The sequence below is a fragment of the Miniopterus schreibersii genome, assembly GCF_964146895.1.
Source record: "Miniopterus schreibersii genome assembly, chromosome: 20".
Taxonomy (NCBI): domain Eukaryota; kingdom Metazoa; phylum Chordata; class Mammalia; order Chiroptera; family Miniopteridae; genus Miniopterus; species Miniopterus schreibersii.
Genome location: NC_138122.1, coordinates 7649687 through 7659445, shown reverse-complemented (window position 1 = coordinate 7659445; position 9759 = coordinate 7649687). Strand labels below are relative to the sequence as shown.

At 41.1% G+C, this 9759-nt stretch overlaps 1 pseudogene across 1 annotated transcript; it reads left to right on the top strand.

The window, feature by feature from the left end:
• Positions 1-2666: 2666 nt before the first annotated feature.
• LOC308549955 (large ribosomal subunit protein eL31 pseudogene) lies at positions 2667-3015 on the top strand (annotated as a pseudogene). Its single transcript has one exon. The product of its transcript is annotated as a large ribosomal subunit protein eL31 pseudogene (transcript).
• The last annotated feature ends 6744 nt before the right edge of the window (positions 3016-9759 follow it).

Genomic DNA, 9759 nt, shown 5'->3' with positions numbered 1-9759 from the left:
TTCTTGATTTCTTGAGTATTGGTCATGTTGTTGTACCTCCCTGTGTCTCACCACTTACGGTTGTTTACCTCATGTTACCTATAAAAGAGCCAAAGAGACTGAAGTTAATGTTATTTTCCCCTGCAAAGGATTTGTGCTTTCCTCGGCCAGACACACAGTGTAAGGGGCCGATCATCTCAATGCCGTGAGGAAGTAAACTGGGTCGTGGTTGGGTTGCAGTTGGATTTAGTTCCTCTGATTTCACATGTCCCAGGGGTGAGACCTGGTGCACCTTTGTTGCAGGCCTCTTCCTCTGGGGGGACTTCGCCTCCTATGAAATGTGAGATGGAGGGAGGTTTGACTGCCTTCCTGGCCCAGCCCTATTCTGGGCAAGTTCCCCTGGGGTTTGGATTGAGATCTTGTGTCTCTGTCACCTCTACCCTGAAAACTTAGAGCTTTAGCCTTCACATAACACAGATTCACAGTCTGCTCAAGGTCTGTTAGGGGCCCCTGTTGGGTAAGGTTGCGAACCCCTCCCACTAGTCTATCTCCTAGAAACTCTGAGGCTCTGGGTGATTTCACTCTTCCTTGAGTCTCCTATGCCCCACCACGTGCAGTAACTGTCTGTGGGGAAAGCCAGCCATGCGCCTGGGACTCGTCTAGATTCCACTCTGTTGTGCCAGGCTGCAGGACCGTGACAGCTCCCCCCTGATTTCTCCTCCCCTCTGCACACGGTAAGCCCAGTCCTCACGTCCTTAGCAAATGCCCTGCAGGAAGAAAACTACCAGCAGTGTCAGCTCACTTTGCACCTGCTCTTTCCTTCTGGAATTTTATTCCCCTAGTCTTCTCTGCCTGTGTGGTTCTCCACACTGATAGTAAGAGTATGATTTTGGGACATGTCTTTATTTTCCCTAGCTGTTGCATTGGGAGGAAGGCCTTGTCTCTATCCACTAAATCCTACTCAAAAGCACAAGTCTAAAAAACGATTAATCTATTTTTTTCATCAGTGAAAGCACACTGAGTCATATTGTTTTGCCAACATTTTATTGTGAAGATTTTCAAAAATACCACAAAGTTGAAAGAAATTTACAATGAGCAATCCACACACCCAGTGGTGGGTTGGTAAGCTTGCTCTCCAGGAGGAGATAAAAAAGCTCTGGTTTGCATGGGTTGCTGATTTCTGTGGTGGAGGTGTTCCCTACCATGGCTAGTTTTAAGCTACCAGTGTGACTTGGGGAGGATTTGAGCCAAGTCAGCTCCTATGAACCAGCTCAGGCACGCCACTGCACAGAACCACCACCTGGAGTCTACCACCAACATTTTAACATGCTTGTGTTATCACACGTGTATCCACTCCTGTTTCCACCATCAACCCATCTTATTTTTTTGTACATTTTAGATATAAGTATAATTTCTTCTAGATACTTCAGCATGCATGTTAAGTGGAGTTTAATATTTAGAGCTTTTTGATGTGAAACAAATTCTCAGCCTTAATTGTGTATTTGCTGAATTTTGACAAATTTATACAGCTGTGTAATCCAGCCCATATCAAGGTATAGAAAAGTACATTTACCATAGAAATTTCCCTCAAAGCTTGGCCAACTAAAACGTTCAGCTTTTCCTGACACGAAATGTCACTCAACCAAGACTCCTTCATTATATTTGATTAAATGATCATTTCGCCTAAATGTCTGTGTTTATATTGGTTCCACTTTACATTCACCAGGATAATCATAAATTTGCTAATATATAACTTTGAAAAGAGATGTCCCATAAGAGCCCGAGAGCTTCAGTACCCAAAGTGTACACATCACTGAGTCATGCCAAAGAGAATCACAGATATCAAAACACTGACCAAGTCCAAGGTTCCCAGGACAAGCAAACAGCCACACATCCCATCCCTTCAGATCCCCTTCAAGCCCTTCTCCCACACTAAGTATCTGTGAATCATTCTGATGATAGTCCCATGACATTGTTGTCCCCCCAGGAACAGCCTTCCCCGTCTCCCGCTCTTGGCTGATCCTGGCCACACTTCACTTGGCAATATATTCATTTGGCTTTCACCTGTCATAACTCAAGAAAAAACATCAGTCAACAGCAAAAAACCAAAATCCAGGAAAACACTCAGCAAGAAAAGAGAGAAAATCATTTGCCTTCAATTATGAGGAAGGATGTTTCAGACTCAAGTAGTCAGAAATATTGGACAGTGATTCAAGTTCTAAACCACAAATCCATGTTCCAGATGAAGAAAGCAGGTCTGGAGAGGAGTAAGGAGAAATCTCTCACCGAAAGTGCCAAAAGAGAAAATATTTTCAAAAATAATTTTGTCTCTCTGTGAGATTAACCATGACAGTGATCAGGATGTGAAAGCTGCCTTTTATTATTTGAGAACCGTTAAGATTCTAATATCTTACATATGTGTCATGGTTTATAAAGATTTTGTTCTGGTCACCTTACTTTCCAGACCTGGAAAGAATGGACAGAAATTACAAGAACACTGATTTTTTTTAAACCTTTAAGGTTGTGTAACAATGAAATGGGTTATTTCTAGACACTTCCAGATTTCATGACTTCGTGACCATGTGACCTCATGACTTTCCAGTGACCATACTTTCTAAACTGAATCTGGGTTATATTTTTGCCAAGTAAAAACACTGATAGGTCCCTTTTCAACCTGGACCCGCAGAATGGCTCCCACAAAGAAGGGTGGCGAGAAGGACCCTTCCGTCATCAATGAGGTAGCGACGAGAGAACACACAGGCAACATTCACAAGAGCCTCCATGGAGTGGCTTTCAAAAGGCGTGCCCCTCGGACACTCAAAGAGATGGGGACATTTGCCATGGAGGAATGGGAACTCCAGATGCACACATTGACACCAGGCCCAACAAAGCTGTCTGGGCCAAGGGAATAAGGAATGTCCCGTCCTGTACCCAGATGTGGATGCCCAGAAATCCAACAAGCTCTATACATTGGTCACCTCCATACCTGTCACCACTTTCAAAGATCTACTAACAGTTCATGTATGTGGGAACTAACGGCTGATTGTCAAATAAAGTTATAAAACTGAAAACAAACTAACAAAACCGTGCTATTCAGAGATAATAGACTACCGGGAGATTGTTATTCAGTTCATTCAACGAACATATATCCGTATATTTCATTATAGTCTCTTTTTAGACATCTACCTGGTTATGCTTTGTAGGATAATTCATAAATAATAATGCACTTAAGTAACCATTACCCTACTGTTGCATGCTTATGGTGTTTATAATTTTTCCGTATGACAAATACTGTCAACATAAATAGCACAGCACAGGGAGCTTTCTCTGTATGTTGGGTAGTTACTTCAGCGTAAATTGAGAGGCGTGCACCTTCGTAATATCCTTGAGCAACATAATACAATCCTCTCCGAATAGGTGGTATCAGTTTTCAAGCCTATAAAAAATGTCAGTGCCCCTTTCGCTGCATCCTTAGCAATGATGAGTGACAGGAACATATTGAATGCTGAAAATCTGTGTAATCCATGAAGTTCCAACCTGGACATTACCATAGCAGCTTCGGGAAGCGTTATAACACAGGCTCTGATTGGTAGGTTTAGCTGAATGAATTTTAAGGTCCCATCTAAACTTCTTCCTAAAAGTTTACAATCGATTTAGTTATGATATAGCTAGTTACAACATGATTGGTTTTATAATAAAGCAATTATTTTTCTCAAAAAATTAGTAAAAATATACAGGGAAAGCCTAACTGGCATGACTAATGCATATGACAGATCTTGGTATAAGTTTTTGTTTTTTAGGATTTTTGGAGACTAAAGTGGGCATGCTTGCTAATTAATTCACTAAAGATGCAAGTTATCTTTATTGTTTAGTTATATATTTGAATATATGTATATACCTATACCTATATCTGTATCTGTAGCTATATCTATATATCTCTATCTTTATCTCTATCTCTATCATCTATATTTATATCTATATATCTCTGTATCTGTATCTATATCTGTATCTGTATCTATACCTATATCACCTATATCTGTATCTATATCTAAATCTATATTTATATCTATATCTATCTATCCATATCTATCTATCTATCTATCTATCTATCTATCTATCTATCTATCTATCTATCATCTGTCTATCTATCTATCTATCTATCTATCTATCTATCTATCTATCTATCTATCTATCATCTATCATCTATCATCTATCTATCTATCATCTGTCATCTATCTCTCTATTTGTGTGTCAGTCAGCCTGGGCTGCCATAACAGAATATCAGACTGGGCGGCTTAAACAATAGACATTTTTCACAATTCTGGGGGCAAGAAGTCTGAGATCAGGGTGGCAACATAGTAGAATCCTGGTGAGAGCTCTCTTCTTGTGTTGCAGATGGTCCCCTTCTCCCTGAGTCCTCATATGGGGGGAGGGGAGAGGGAGAGAGAGAGAGAGAGAGAGAGATTGATTTCTTTCTCTTCTTTTAAGGTCACAGTTCTATTGGGTTATAATCTTATTTACTCTTAATTACCTTCTAAAGACCCTATCTCCAGATATATTCATATTGGGGGTTAGAGCTTCAACATATAAATTGGGGGCATACTTTAAACCATAGCTACAAGTATATTTAATAAACATGTATTATTGGGATTTGAACAACACTAAGACATTTTTGAAGTATAAGCCATCAAATAGATTTTGTCTCAAGCTTTGGTCTCAAGAGTCTTTCTCTGACCCCTTGTGAAGTCTGTAGGTGGGATGGGATGTTACCTCTCCCAACAAGGAGATAAGCAGTTCTCTGAGGAGTTGACTGCAGACCTGTTCCCCTCAAACTAAGGATCAATGCTAAGACCCTGCTGTGGTTATTTATTGCTGTGTAACAAATCATCCCCAAATCAAGTGGCTGAAAACAACAATACTAATTTTATTACCTGCCGTGGTTTCTGTGGGTCAGGAATTAGGGAAGGGCTTGACTGGGTGGTTCTGGCTCAGGGTCTCTCATATGGTTGCAATCAGATGGTGGTTGAAACTGGAGCAGTGGATGGGGAGTGACTGGAGCAGCTGGAGGCTGGCCAGGTATCTCTGCAGAGAGTCTCAAGGCTTCTCTATGTGGTCTTTCTGTATGGGCTAGTTGTACCTCCTCACAGCATGGTGGCCTCAGGGCAGCAGCTCACTTGCACAGTGGCTCAGCGCTTTAGCGCAGTGTTCTAGTTCACAGGGTGAAAGCTGCATCCTTGTTTATGACTTAGCCTCTGGAGTCATGCAGTGTCACTTCCTCTACATTTTATTGCTCACAAGTGAGGTACAAGCCCACCCAGATTCAAGGGAAGGAGAATTAGACTCTACCATTTAGTGGGAGGGTGACAAAGTTCCAGAAGAACAAATGGGAAGAGTTACTGATGCAACCATCTTTGGAAAATATTGTCTTGCACAAGCTCTTTCACAGAGTGTCCAGACCTGAGGAATGAATATTTCCCATTAAAGTCTCTATGGAAAGTCCCAATCCTAAAATGTTGTATGCAGTTCTGAGCACCTATTTTAATCAGGATGTATGAGAGAAAGTGAAAGCTCATCCCCTGAGGAATGATTATGGACCCTTGAGGAATGATCCCTTGAGGAACTAGCTTTCTTTTTTCTGGATAAGAGATGTAAGAGGAGACGTGGTCACTATCTGAGCACATTTGAAGTACTGTCAAGTAGGAAAGGTAGCAGGCTCAGTCTGGGTTGCTGCAGAAGGGTGGATGACTACAGGGTTTTTTGAGGACCCCGAGTAACCCAAAGAAGAAACTCAGGGGGTTCCTTGGCCGGTTACCTCTGTTATATAGTCTATGTCCAGTTTTCTCTTAAAATGTGCCTTTTGATTAAAAATTAAAAAGTTTTCAAACCATTAGACTTGATCAAATTACATTCCCCATACATACCATGTAGAAAAGTTTGATTGACATAGTTAAGGGCATAGACTGAAGAGCAGGGCTGCCTGGGTTCAAGTCCTGTCTCTGTTATTACTAGTTAATGTAACTCTGGGCAACTTAACTTTCCTCATCTGTGAAGTGGTCGTAATACCTACCTGATGGGGTGACTGTAAGGACAAAGTGAGTGTATACTTATATAATCAAGTATAGTACTTAGAGTAGTGTCTGGCATATAGTAAATACTACCTAAGTAGTCGTTAAATTAATAAAAGTGTGAGAAGCATGCAGGAGCCTGCTTTGGAAGGTAACAAGCAGGCACTTAGTCGCTGCATGATCATGAGCAGAGTCTGGCAATCAGGCATTTTGTTAAAGGGGTTGCTTATGGAGTGGTTCACAGCCCACTCCTACAAAAGGAATTTTTAAAAACTAAGATGGAATCTGAGGCCACCCACTGGCTGTGGGGTGTTTGATGGTCTAGACCAGAGGTATGCAAACCTTTTCTGCAAAGGGCCAAATAGTAAATATTTTAGGATTTGTAGGTCATATGATCTTGGTCGCAACTATTCAACTCTGCCATTGTCATGTGAAGGTAGCCATGAACCATATACACATGAATTAAATGAATGTTGGGCTGAATTTGGCTCACGATCCATATCTATAGTTTGCTGACTCTAGTTTAGATCATGCTGGGCTTGAGAAAGCTGGAAATAAAGTGTTTTTTGATGAAGCTGAAGAGCAACAGGAGTTGGAGGGGAAGACAGGGCAGAACAGTGCCACTACAATGCCACCTCCCTTCCCGGGGTAAACTCACTGTGAGTTTGAACAGGTCCTCTGCATGTGACTAGAACACGTGGCACCATGCATCCACAGACACAGAGGGGGGCCACATTGGGAACGAGAGTGCACAGGTTGTTCATTCTCACCACTCTGTGTTTTATTATTGTATTGCAAGGTCTTTGGAAAGAGAGCCAGGGCTTTTATTTTCCTTCAAACCAGCTCTAACCCCAGAACAATGCTGTCCATTCTGTGGCTGGTCAGGGATCCCTTGCTGACTGTCATTATTTCCTCACCTGCAATAAGATTTCTCCAGGCCCATATGGAAACCTGAAAGTGCATGAGGGACTAATTCAGTGAGACTCTTCCAATGGAAGTTCAGTCCCTGTGGGAGGTGATTGCACACTGATGGAATTTTTGCACACTGGAAGGAAAGATGATCTTTGCCTTTTGGCTGTGTCACAGTAATAAGTGGGAGACCGATTATTTCTAAGCTCGCAGTTCTTCCCGGCACTGATAAGAATGGAATGCAGGCTACCATGGAGATTCAGGTCACTAATTAGTCCCAGAAGCCTCTATGCCTTGAATCACTGTTATAATAATTATGCATTAAATTAGAATGTTTGCAAAGGCCCAGGGCCAACTGTGCTGCAGAGCCCAGTGACGGCATGGAGAGATCAAGGAGCGTCCTGCCCAGCACACTGCAGGGACCAGCAGTGAAACCAAAGGCCTGAGTGTGCAATGACCCTGCCTGGTCTCTGACCCAGCTGTTGGCAGCCTCCTGCCCGAGAGCTTGTTATTGGCCCTGAGTGGACAAAGGAGGGGGGAAGAAAATGATGGTTGCTCCTCAGCTCACCCCTCTGAACTCTGTTGCAGTCATGCTCAGCTGAGAAAAGACTCAAAACAATCATTTGGACACTTTGCTTCCACGGTAACAAATGCAAGATACTTCCAGGTGTTTGCTAACATGGAGATAACAGTCTGGGCTCTTGTCTGACTTTCAGTTTTTATCTCAAATTTTTAGACTCGGGTAGACCTGGCTGTAGCTTTGGTTCAACTATTTTATCTCCTCTCTCCTTCCTCCACCTCCTGCTCCCTCCCTTCTTGTGTTCTCCATGAGCATAAAACCAAAACATACTAGATACTCAGTTGTAAAATAAACAGATGATAAATAGCAGTCTCTGTGACTGTTGGGTTATGATTCCATCGAGGGCTTGGGTTGAAGTCATAAACCACAAGAAGTGAAGCGTGACCCATAAATAGCCTTCAAGATGGAATTACAGCCCCATAATTCAGCATGGACCTTTGAAAAAATAATCCTTAAACCTAGCTTTAATTTCGAGAAAGAGCCTTGACTGTGGTAACATCTTCTGATCAGTTCATCAGTAAACAAATAATTCCTCTGTATTAATGTGACATTTATTAATGCTGGGATGAGTGCCCTAACTGTTCTCTAGGAGGTTAATACTGAAACCAGGCGGCAGTGCCCCAAAGAGAACCAAAAAAACCCAAACTGGAGCCCTACAGCCAGAAAGTTCACCACAGATGAACATAAATAAGCAGGAGGTAAAGAGATACCTTGGGCCGAGAGGAAGAAATGTTGATTCCTGAAAACATCTCTTGCCTTTGCTTTTCACACCTTTCATCTCCCCTCTTTTCGCTTGTCGTGGTATCATGTAGTGGCTGAGTTTGAGTTTTGTGGGAAGTAATGGACTGACATAGATTCCATCCCTGCTATAGACATGCTTGCTGTTTTCCCAGCCGATTCTTCCTGATCTCTCAGTTCATTAAAGCCAGTTGATCTCATACAACCCCAGAGCTATGACAGGCTTTTTCATGATGGTTTCTTGTGTGGTGAAAACAAATACACGTTACAGAGAAAATAAACCAAATCCAACTATTCTGCAGGAGTTGGATGTTTAAGTGGAAGCTTCTGGTGATCATAAATTAAGCCATCAAAATCCCTTAAGAATCCCCTGTAGCCTTGGTATTAAATAAAACAACATATATGCAAGGAGTAGCAGATGGTAAGGGCTTAATATATAATTTATTCATTGCCACGATTTGTACCACAGAATTCAGAAATATTTTATGAATGCTCTTGCATAGACACTTTCCTCAATGGACTGTTATTTATAACAAAAAATCTATAGCTATGAAAAAAAGCAACAGCAAAGAATAATTTCAGATAAGCTGTCAACCCAAAAGAGACAAAGAAGAAGATAACATTTTCTGACTTAATTGAGAAATAATTTTCATATAGGCTTTGTGTTTAATTTGCCCTTTCCTTTGTAGTTTCTTAAGGTGAAAACTTAGATCATTGATTTGAGACCTTTCTTTTTCAAATACAAGCACTTAAAGTTACAAATTTCACTCTGTTGTGTTGGCTGTATTCCACAGGTCATGATATGTTATATTTTAATTTTTGTTTTGGATCAAACTGTTTTCTAATTTTTCCTGTGATTAAGTTTTCCCTCATGGGTTATTTATTTTCTAGATGTCTGGTGGGGATGGCATTAGCTCTGTGTATTGCTTTGGGTTACATGAATAAATATTTTTCTGTTTCTTTATGCCTTCGTCAATTCTTTTAATAACGCCTTGCAGTTTTTAGTGTATAGTTCCTTTATATCCCCATCGAAAGCCCAAATGGCACTTTTTAAAGAAATAGAACAAAAAAATCATCAGATCTGTATAGAACCACAGAAGACCCCAAAGAGCCAAAGCGATCCTGAGAACAAAGAACAAAGCCCGAAGTCTCATACTCCATGACTTCAAATTATACTACCAAGCAACAATAACCAAAACAGCATGGTTTGGGCAGAAAAACAGACACGTAAACCAACGGCACAGAATTGAGAGCCCAGAAATAATCCCACATGTGTATGGGCAAATAATTAAAAATATATATATACATCTTCATTGATTTCAGAGAAGGGAAAGGAGAGGTAGAGAGAGAGATAGAAACATCAGTGATGAGAGAGTCATTGTATGGGCAAATAATTTTTGACAAAGGAGCCAAAAACATGCAATGGAGAAAAGAAAGCCTCTTCAATAAATGGTGCTGGGGAAGTTGTAAGGCTACATGCAGAATAAT